Below are 9,592 nucleotides of genomic sequence, written 5' to 3'. Positions count from 1 at the left end.
GGAGACCAATACAACAAACACATAAAGAATTCCCATAATAGCACCATTATAAGTATCTATCCTGCAGCTTCCAAGGTCAGCCTCTTCTGTGAGTGGAATTACAACCCCCTTCGATATAAACCAGGAGGGAAGTTACAGCAGCCGGGAGCAGCAGCCCAGCCGAGTGTATTTGGAAGCAGGTGACATTCACTTGGCGTCGAAGCCAGCCAGAGGTGACGGCTGGTCTGGCCGAGGTTTGGGGTCAGGCTCAGCACAGGCTGGGCATCACCACGGGAACCTCCATCTCGGTCCCCAGCCCAGGAAACCTGGGGGAGATCAGCCTGCAGATCTGCCTGTGTTCGCTTCCCAGGAAACGGGTGGGCCAGAGCACACTCTAACTGCGATCCAGAATGCCACGGGCACGCTAACTCTGTGGGGTTTTCTCCAAATTCTTCATTCAAACGTCACAAAATCACCGAATTAATTAGGTTGGAAAAGATCTCAGAGATCATCGAGTCCAACCTGTGACTGAGCACTGCCTGTCAACCAGACCATGGCACTGAGAGCCACGTCCTCAAACACCTCCAGGGACGGTGACCACCTTCCTGAGCAGTACATTCCAGCATCTAATCATCCTGTCGGTGAAGAAATTCTTCCTAATGTCCAACCTAAACTTCCCCTGGCCCCTCATATCCATTCCTGCAACACATCCCCGCACCCGTCTACCTCAATTCTGCCCCGCTGCCGCCCTGCTCAGGGGCGAAATGCCGGCCCGCGCAGCCGGGGCAGGGGGAAAAGCAGGCACGGCCCTACCCACCAAACCCCGCTTCCCAGGGCGCTGTTCCCCGGGTGCCCAGGGCCAGCCGGGGCTTGCACCGCGCTGAAGGGCAAACCAGGGCCGGGGAGCAGCTGGGCTGTTCGCGCCTCCTGCCACTTCTCCCCGACCTCACCGCCAAGGCAAAGGCGGCAGTTCCCCGGGCACTACCGAGGCGGGGAAGCCGCACTCCTGCTGCCCCCGGCGAAACACACAGCGCTGCCCCCGCACGCCCCGCAGCCGGGCCGGCCGCTCACCTCCTCAGCGGGGCCCGCCACGGCGCCGCCCGCCCCGGCTCCGCCGCCATCCCGGCGCGGCTGCGCGCTGGCCCCGCCGGGCTCGGGCTGCCCGCTGCGGGCGCTGGGCGGCCCCGGAACGAGAAACCACCTCCCGGTGTACCAGGAATAACGCGGCCGACAGAACCAGGGGAGCGAGTCTCCTCCTGTACTCGGCACCTACTGTGCCCGCTTCTGGGCGCCTCACTCCAGGGAGGAGGACACCGAGGTGCCGGAGCGTGTCCGGAGAAGGGCGGCGGAGCTGGGCAAGGGTTGGGAGCGTATGTCCTCCGAGAAGCGGCCGAGGGAGCGAGGGTTGTTTGGCCGGGAGAAGAGGAGGCTTAGGGGTGACCTTATCACTCTCTACAGCCACCTGACAGGAGATGGTAGCCAGCTGTGAGTCGGCCCATTCTCCAACGCAACTAGTGACAGGATGAGAGGATATGGCCTCAAGCTGTGCCAGGAGAGGTTTGGATTGGACATTAGGAAGAATTTCTTCACAGAAAGAGTGATTAGATACTGGAATGGACTGCCTAAGCAGGTGGCAGTGTCACCGTCCCTGGAGGTGTTTACGGAAAGTCTGGGCTCCGTGCCGTGGTGTGGTTGATGGGGTGGTGTTGGCTCAGGGGTTGGACTGGATGGTCTCGGAGGATTTTCCAGCTGAAAAGTGCTGATCCTGAGTCTGCTGTCGCATAGCCGTGACAGGTGTGTTCACAGTGGGCTCATGTGCTGTCCCCGCAGGGTGAAAACACTCCCCAGAGGGCAGCAGCCCTGGCAATAACTTGCTCTCCCCATGCAGGCTCAGGTGTGAGGGCGCAGTTTCCACTGAGGCTGTTTGGGGCATGGGTCTGGCACACGACGTGGCTGTGGGGTGAAAGGGACACCATAAAGGTGTCCATAAAGGGACACCATGGTGCTTCCCTGTGGCCCCTGTGCAGGGCATGGCCTTCCTTTGGTATCCGTCTGCATGGCTGGGGGAGCCACACCATGCTCCTCTCAGCCCTGAGATGAATGAAAAATAAGGATATTCATGTCATTTTAAACTTTAGCTTCAGTCACAATATGGTCCTCAGGCAAACACGGCTTGGAAAGGCAGTGTGACACACAAGGTAAGTGACTATCAGACCTAAGGCTAGCAGACAACAACAAAAACACATTGTAAAACTTCTTGTTTTCAACATGGTCCTGCGTTACTTTTGGTATAACCAGCTAGTCTTTTGGATGGTGAATGGAGCTATTGGTATACACAGAGCTAAAGAAAATAAATACAAAATTTCACAGGGTTACAGCTTGTGGATATGATGAAGTCTGCTGGGCATGTCTGATTATGCAGTAAACATCTAGAGGTAGATGTAGTTTAGTTAAAGGTATTTGTCATTGCCTTTGTTGAACTGCTTTCTTCTTTCACATGTATTTCACATAGGCATTCAAAATGGTTTTTTAAGATATAACATCTTCCAGAAATTTGGCTCTACAGCAGATATATAGATGATGCTGTGGTTTATACTCAGATACAGTAAAATTTTGGTATGATTTTTTTAATACGTTTTTGGTTTTATTCGCTAATGAGGTCTGTGTTGCCCTCTGCTGTCAGTAATCTTATTTTACCTACATGAAGGTATTATATTAATTTTAGAGTTCCCAGAAAAAAAGCCAAAATTTAGAAATGCAGTTCTGTTCTTGGAAAGGCTTCCTACCTTTCTACTAGCAAGTGAGGAAAAAACCCACTGTAATATGGGTTGCAAATATGAAGCAGAGCATTATATTAAACAAAATGATATTAAATAGGGGCCAGAGTGTTTTGAACACTCATCTCCCTCCATCCTTCAGGATATGTGGAAGGGAATCATATATAAATGTCATATTCATAGACTGAAAATCCAAGAATTGGGTCATGCTTTGGGACTCAGATTTCATTTCATGAGAGTACTTTCAATCACAGCATTTGAAGTGTGTGGATTGACACAAAGAGTGACTTCTTGCGTGGCTGTTCATGTCAAGAGACACTTTCACATTTTTTAGGCTCTGATCCAGTTCAGAGAGGGAGGTGGATGAGGCCCTGGATTTTATTAGGCTGGCATTGAATGGATGCTGCTTCTGTGTGATGAGATAAAGCCTTCAGCATCCAGAGCAGTGGATGAGCTTGGCAGTAATGCTGCTCAGCTCTCCTGATACGGCTGCCCATGCTGTTTATTTCCATGTCTTGAGATTCCTGTGCATTTTCTGTAACACTGGAATGTGCTGAATTTAGGATTATGAGGATGATGCATGTAAAGTTAACTGGGTAGTGTTGATGAGAGATATTTCCCATGGGTTTCCTGGCTCTTCCTCCTGGCAGGAGTTCCAGTACATGGTGGGGGTATCATACCACCTGGAAGACCTGGAATTGAATTGCCAGGAGGATTATGAAGAAATCCTGCCAGAGTCAGGGGAGTGTTATGGGTAACTTGCTTAGTTAAGCACTGAAGAATACTTCACTTGGGGAAAATTGAGATAAGCAGCTGTCTCTCTTTGTCTCCTTTTCTGCTATGCACAGGCAGTGAACTAGTCTGGTGTTGGTGAAACAAATATGAATTTGTTGTGGCAGCCCTGGAGTTGTTTATATACACACAGTACTCTTGAAATAGTTACTGGATGTTAAAGAAAGCTCTCAGACTGTGATGACAATTATGTTAGTCGATCAACTCTCATCCTGAAGGAACCAGCAAGTAGATCAACTACAAAATAATCCCGTGTTCCACCACTACATGACTTGGTGGGCTGCAATGCCAGTACAGGAAATGTGGCAAAAATATATTTTCAATGCAAGTGAGTTTCCAGAAGAAAATGCAGTCATTCTCAGATCAATTTCCTTAGAGCTTTTAGCAAATTTGGGGCCACTGAAAATATAGATATAAAGAAGATTGGTTATTTATTTTTATTCCATTAGTTGTGGTGATCCAAAATTAATTTTCATATCCCATTTGCTTTCACAGTCACTCAGTATCACAAGACTCTCTGCAGCCACCTTTCAGTTTAACTCTCTTGAACCATAAAGGCAAACATTATTATCTTGCTGTTCCCGCCTTCACGTGCATTTTCAATAGTGCACATACTTGGGCCAGTCTTCAAGTGCCCCCTTGCCTCTACAAAGAGTGAGTGTTTTAAAATCCTGGCAATTTAAAAAAAGACAAAGAAAGTTAGGACTCCCATATATTTACATCCTGGGCAGGAAGGTGATGCTAATGATTAACTCACTGTAAGTGAACATGTGGCTTTCGTGAGAACAGTGTCTGTTCTAGCACTTTTAATATCAGCTGGTAACATTGCTTAGTTTAGAATAAAATTATTGCTTGAGGGGAGGATAGGGTTTTTTGTGGGTGATTTTGAAATATATTGTTTCTGATTACTTTATGGCATGTATTTATAAAAGTTTTTATAATTATTTTGTACCGTTTTATCATGTTTGTGACTTCTGTTTTTTATGGTTTTGTATAATTGTAATTTGAGTTGTTTTTCAAGTGGGAGGACAAATCCTTGTGCACTACACAAAAATACCATGAATTAAGATATCAATATAACAAGAAAATATCATACTGCAGTGAGTCAAAGCACAGAGATTGCAATAACTGTAATCACCTGCAGTGAACTGAACTCCAGGGATTTAACATTAAACTGCTATCAACCTGAAATCAAAGCCAGACTCTTGTTGATTGCTTTATTGCCCTAAGTCACATTTACTGACTGAGCCCCAGAGGTGTCCAGTTCAGCAAACAGGTTTTGGGGCATCAAAGTTAAGCTCTGTACAGCAGCAGAATGCAATGGAGCAGGGTGGTCAGCTCTGGACAAAGATTTCAAGTGCCTGAATGAGCTGCTAACTTTGCTGCTGTCTGTCTAAAGAACAAACAGCAGAAAAATAAACGTCAGCTCCTCCACTCAACAAAAAAGTGGGACTTCTGCATGTGAACTGCCTCCTGGGAGTGATTCTTGGAGCATTTTGACTCCCAAGCTCTTCATGGGAATCATCTGAGGGAGAACTGGGGCTTGGACCCTGTCAGAGCATACCTGAGGAGTTACTTAGTGGTCCTGAAAAACATTCTACTTGTTGGAGAAGCACCATCTTTTCATGGAAGTGAAAGGAAGCATATGGAAATAAAAAGAATTAAATGCTGTTTTAAGGCACGTCTAAGGACATGCAGTTTCCTTTAACTCTGACCTTATTTCTATCAGAATGAAATACACATTTATTTATCACGTATTATTTTACATAATGTTTAGCTTTGAAACATTTCCCTTTAATTTTAGATTAATTATTAAAACACTCTAAATGTGTGATTGAATTCAGCTTTCTGAGAACCTAAAAGGATCACTTTTAAAATGATTTCTCAAATCTGTTGAAAGAGAAGTTTCTGCTCAGGAGTGTATCTGAAATAGAAATTGGTATAAGGCATTTCAGAAATATTGAGAAATTGAGAGGTTTTCAGAGTATCTGGCTATTTAAAAAAAAAAAAATCACTGAATCACAGAAGGCTAAATACTCCCCAGCTTAGTACTGTCCAAATAAAAAATTAATAATCAGTTCTCTCAACATATAATGTACCCTTCCTGAGAACTGAGGAGGGTCCAAGAGACTGTATGTCTAATTTTGTAGAAATCAAACTTTAAAGTCAGGTATTTGAGACATTAGTAACTGTTAAAATTAGGAATTCTTTTCTATTAAAAGTCTTTTGCTGTGATGAGCTTTAATGTGGCAGTTGCACTTATGACCAAGTAAATTACTCACACTTCATTGCTATTTACCTTTTCATCAATATATTGTCATGAGTTACAATACCTCCAGTACATGCAGTTGTATGAATCTGTCATTAACAATATAGCAATTATGAAATAAATATGAGCAGCAGTCATTGAAAACCTCTCTTCATTATCTTGATCTTTTTGATCCTGAAAAATTGCATTTGGGAATCATTTTTTAATACATAAAATAACATCTGATAGCTAGAAAAATGTTTTAAGTTCCTTTCAACTGCAGGTTAAAAGATAACCATCTTTTGGGAACATGCCTCAGCATTTCCATATATTCACTGGGGTAAAAATGAAATGCCTCTGTTAGTTCTTTTGGCAGCTGAAAAAAAGTGACTTAAACCTTTTGTTACAACATTCAAGATTAAGTGATCACATCTGTTGAGTAGCATTTAAAGGATGCAGTATAGATTTGAGCAATTAGCTAGAAGCCTTTTTTTTTTTCCTATTAACTTGCAGGCAGAGTAGTCTCTAAAGTGTGTTACCAGACTTAAGAGTTACAAATGATGTTATCAAAGTTCAAGCCACTTGATTACAGCATAATTTTAACTTGCTCAAACACCCCCAGTGCAGTCTCCTTGCTGTCTAAAATAATCAAGCAGATAATGGATTTCACAGTAATGGAAAACGGTCAGGAAGATTTTTGAGGCATTAATGACTATGGGCATATGTCCTTTAACTGTTTTCATCTGTTCTAAGAACATGTAGGTTTTGCCCTTAGCAGTTCCATCTTCAGAATGAATGTTGCAAACAGTAATAGTTAATTTGCTGATGCACTGATGTGGTTTATATGATTGTCTATACAGAATGGATTTATTTTGTTGCTTCTGCAGAAGCTATCTTTAAATTTATTCACAACCAAAAATGGTTTCAGTTCTTCTATTCAGATCTTATTGTGCTAGAATTATCATCTGCTGTGATGCAAGCTATCTCGTATATGATAATTCATTGCAAACAAATGGGAAACCACTTCTGCATCTACTACAGAAAGACTTATGGAAGCTATTGCAGTTAATTGGTACTGATCTGAGCAAATCATTTTCTTACTCATTCCATGAAATACAAAATGTTTTTGACTTGACTTTTGGATGGAATTCTACCAGTAAAGAATTGGTCCCAGTGACAATTCATGGTGGGCTACGATTCCACCAACAATAAATAAATATTAGCTTCATATTCATTGTGTTACTCCCTGTTCTTTGTGTATTGAGCAAATACCCTTTAGATATTATGCCTTCCACAGACAGTATTTAGCTTTCTATGCCCAGTAACTTGCCCATTCAAGAAATGCCCATATGCACTTTTTTAGGTGGACTCAGTTTCCTCCACATGCATACATCATTTGCACTTCAAACACTGCAGCATTCAAGACTGTAATGATTCTTAGGCTTCTTAGTATTTAGAGATGCTACATAAATTATTGCTTGACACAGATTTTTACTTCAGTAAAATTGTACTTTCAGGTTTTTGTTGATCTTCAGTAAGAATAGTTCAGCTTCAGAGTCAGACAAGGAGGAGTGAATCCAGAAAAATATTCACTTTTCTGCCCCACTATGACCAGGTTCTTCAAGCATCCTGAGATCAATCACAGTCAGCACTCAACTTGATACCTAAGGAACTCTGCCTTCATTTTGAAGCTACCAGAATCTTTCTCCTTAAAATAAACAGAGTTTGCTTTTCCGAGTCCTTTTTCTGCAATTTCCTCAGCAACTCCATTCCTGTTTTCCACCAGGAAACAGGTTCCCATTTCAAAGCTGAAGTCCATGTACACTTCCCAGAGCATCTGTTTTGTAACACAAACCAATTCTAACAAAAAAGCTGCATTTCCTGGTTACATAGCCATTGTAAACTTTGCAGATACTTCCATTTTACCTACCCTTTTTTTCCTCAGATGTGTGCACAGCACAAAAATACTGTTTCAACAAGAAATCTCTCAAGCATCCCTGACTTGCTTCATGGGTGCAATTCAAGGTGTTTGAACTGGTGTAGTGTTTTTGTTAAAAAGCTTAGGTTCAGATAGGCTGAATTCTTCAAAATTCTTCAGTGTTGGAGTACAAAATTCTATTCAGTCACTTTGGATGTCACCCTTCTTCATATAACAACTAAAATAAGAGAGTCACTAAGAATAAACAGGGAGCAGCCAGCCTGGGAGGGGAAACACAGAGCCAACCAAGAGGAAAATGTATGCACACATATTTTAACTGAGCATTGCCTGAACCAGGGCTTTTCCATGGGCTTCTGTGTTCTCTTAGAATCCATTAAGTACATTCTGCAGAGATCACAAGACGAAAATAATGTTCTTCTCTTTCACGACATTGTCATTTGACTTCCTTTCAGAAAAGATGTAACCTGGCTTCTGGTCCCTTCTCAAATGTGTCTGTGTACATTGACATGCACTTGTGAGCATGGGCAAGCATGGCAGTGGATGGCAGCTCCTGCTCTGTGGGAGAAAGTTCTGCTCACCTTCCTGCTCCTGGGGATGCTGGATAATCCCCACCCCTTTTGTTGATGTTTGAAGGGTCATGAAGTAATTCACAAAAAGGATTATTTTTTTCAATTGTGTAAGAGGAGCCTTATTTTGTGGCCACTAGGTCATACTGTCTCCTGGACAATGAAGATCATTCTTTCTCACCTCTAATGGGGGAAAGTAGGCCTGCAATCCAGCAGGAGCCTTTTGTTCCTGAAGGTCAATACATAATGTGAAGCTTCTTAAACATTAATAATGGGTCATTCTTTTTGCTCTTGTTTTTCCCTGCCGGTTGGTAACATCATGGTGAACATTAAATGCTTATAAAACTGTAAAGGGATCATTTCTTAACACTGATTTGTGTGACTCAAAGACACTGATTACAATCAAGATATTTTACATACTTTATTGGTAATGAAAATATTCCTCAAAGACATGAATCCACTTACAACTTGCTTAGCTCCATCAAAAAGGAAATGATCACTTTCTTCCTACTTGTTCAATAGATTGAATATTTACCTCATGTCTAAGATAAATTATTTGTCAATAGAAATACTTTATCAAAGTTTAGGGCTTGATATGCTTCAAAGATCACAGACCCAAAGGGGTAACAAAATTTGGGAGGAAGGGTGTGCTGCTGCAGGATGTCCAAGATAAGAAGAAATTAACAAAGCCAGCTCAGCACAGCTCAGCAATAATACAATAGTGAACACTGAAGCCACCAGGCTGCCCAAGATGAGAAGCCAGCTCAGCACAATGCAGCAATAGTAGAGTAGTAAACACTGAATATATACTAGATAAATGGAATATATCACGGTTAATAACATATAAATAGTGGTCATAATTTCTGTTTGGTGTGCTGGCTTTGTGGATTTACCTAGCACTCCTCTTTGCACAAGTACTTAAATAAACAAACACTTTGGTTCTGTGTGTGATTATCTTACTGCACACAGAGTGATGGATACTGATTTCTGGAACAACATACCCACTAAGAATTTAATTTTGTCACCAGAAGTAGTAACATTCTTTTAAACACTGCTTTATGTTCTTATGGAGAAGAAGAAATGAAATAGAAGATTAATGAATAGCCTTAAGAAGTTTTTTAAGAAATAAACACACGTGGAATTTGTAAAAAAGCTAGACAAATAATACTTCAGAAACCCTGACCTTGAATTTTAAAATACAGTAGTATTACACTCAACACATGTATTAAAATTAGACAAACTCACAAAAAAAGCTTAATCTGCATCTTGCACACCAGTTTTTCTGTTTGGA

The 9,592-nt window shown here is 42.2% G+C and overlaps 1 protein-coding gene across 1 annotated transcript in view; it reads left to right on the top strand.

The window, feature by feature from the left end:
* The window catches only part of GPM6B (glycoprotein M6B), a 510,804-nt gene that overhangs the window by 173,948 nt on the left and 327,264 nt on the right, over positions 1-9,592 (top strand). The gene's annotated exons all lie outside the window — the stretch shown is intronic.

The sequence above is a fragment of the Sylvia atricapilla genome, chromosome 2 (genome assembly GCF_009819655.1).
Source record: "Sylvia atricapilla isolate bSylAtr1 chromosome 2, bSylAtr1.pri, whole genome shotgun sequence".
Taxonomy (NCBI): domain Eukaryota; kingdom Metazoa; phylum Chordata; class Aves; order Passeriformes; family Sylviidae; genus Sylvia; species Sylvia atricapilla.
The sequence above is the reverse complement of the archived record's forward strand: the minus strand, read 5'-3'. Positions and strand labels throughout refer to the sequence as shown.